This window comes from Vigna umbellata, chromosome 6 (assembly GCF_029865625.1).
Source record: "Vigna umbellata cultivar VRB3 chromosome 6, Vumbellata_1.0, whole genome shotgun sequence".
NCBI lineage: Eukaryota > Viridiplantae > Streptophyta > Magnoliopsida > Fabales > Fabaceae > Vigna > Vigna umbellata.
In genome coordinates, this window is record NC_142170.1 from 19,021,345 (window position 1) to 19,022,615 (window position 1,271).

Below are 1,271 nucleotides of genomic sequence, written 5' to 3' on the forward strand. Positions count from 1 at the left end.
AGACCTTAAATCAACATAATCAAACATCCAATAATTTCAAAATAATATTATAAACCAAATTAACTATAATAACTACCCAATAATGGATAAAATAACTGCAATAGTAAGGCGCAACCAACAACAAGGTATACTTGTGATGAATTTTTTTGTTGTGATATACATGAAGAAACTCGACTTATACTTTCCAATAAGGTATCATAATCTGTCATACCCCAATTATAGTCATCTATATCTTCTAAATTATCTACAAGCTTAAAAAAGTTTAAACCCTATAAAATAATTTGTGTTAGGAAAATAAAATCCGGCTAGTCCAAGTAACATGTAAAATCTAGCAAAGATTTCAACATTATCGTTGTGATGTTCCTCAAGTTTACAAAAACATCCTCATAAAAAACATTCTTTTTTGTAAAATTATCATTGTTTCACTCTAATAGTCGTCAATTAATTTTACTTGTCTCCCCACAATACAGAAACCTAATAATAGACAAACATCTAAAGGGATAAAAACTACAAATCTACTTAATATGAGAAAACTCCATCCATATGACCTTTTACATAGCTCTAGAAGTAGTGGAATGCTTATATTTATTTCTTCACTTATTTTCAATAATAATTTGAAGGGATTTTCACTTATTCTAGTCTTCTGCATATATGAGATATCATTATTCACTTTCTTAATACATTTTGTTGCACAACTTATGTCTCAGTCAAATTTGAATGGTTGTAGGATTAAAGTTTTCTTGTTGAATACCTCGAAACAAAAAACAAAAGAGAAACATACTGACTTAAGTAAAAACGATTGGCATATATTATATGGAATATGCAAAATAAGCTAACAATTGTTACTCTTGTAGAATCTGTTTTATTCCTACTATAGGGACAGGAACTGGATTCGAGTATACTGATGAAAATAAACTTTGACTTGTAACCAATTTGAGTTAAGATAAGTTGATTGTAGATTTAGGATTAGTGTAACTTTCTTTTCTTTTTCATAGTCTAGGAACACTTAGTTGAGATTTATTTTTCAATTCAGTTTGTAGAAGCAATAATTTACTTTATAATTTACACTAACAAAGAGGGATGCACCCAGCCCTTGCAGTAGTGCAAAGCAAGAGCGATGCTTGGAAATCTCAGTAGCAAGCCACTGCAATTGATCCCGACCCTTAAAAAATAAATTTAATATCGTGTGAACCAATGGTCCACATATCAGATATTAAACTGATAAGAACAGATACTACACTTGATCTTAGCCAAAAGGCCGAGAAAGGTAT

The 1,271-nt window shown here is 30.0% G+C and overlaps 1 non-coding gene across 1 annotated transcript; it reads right to left on the reverse strand.

Moving 5' to 3' along the window:
• Window positions 1-1,075: 1,075 nt before the first annotated feature.
• On the reverse strand, window positions 1,076-1,271 carry LOC148196894 (U2 spliceosomal RNA). Its single transcript, XR_015780524.1, has one exon. It is a non-coding gene; the product is annotated as a U2 spliceosomal RNA (small nuclear RNA).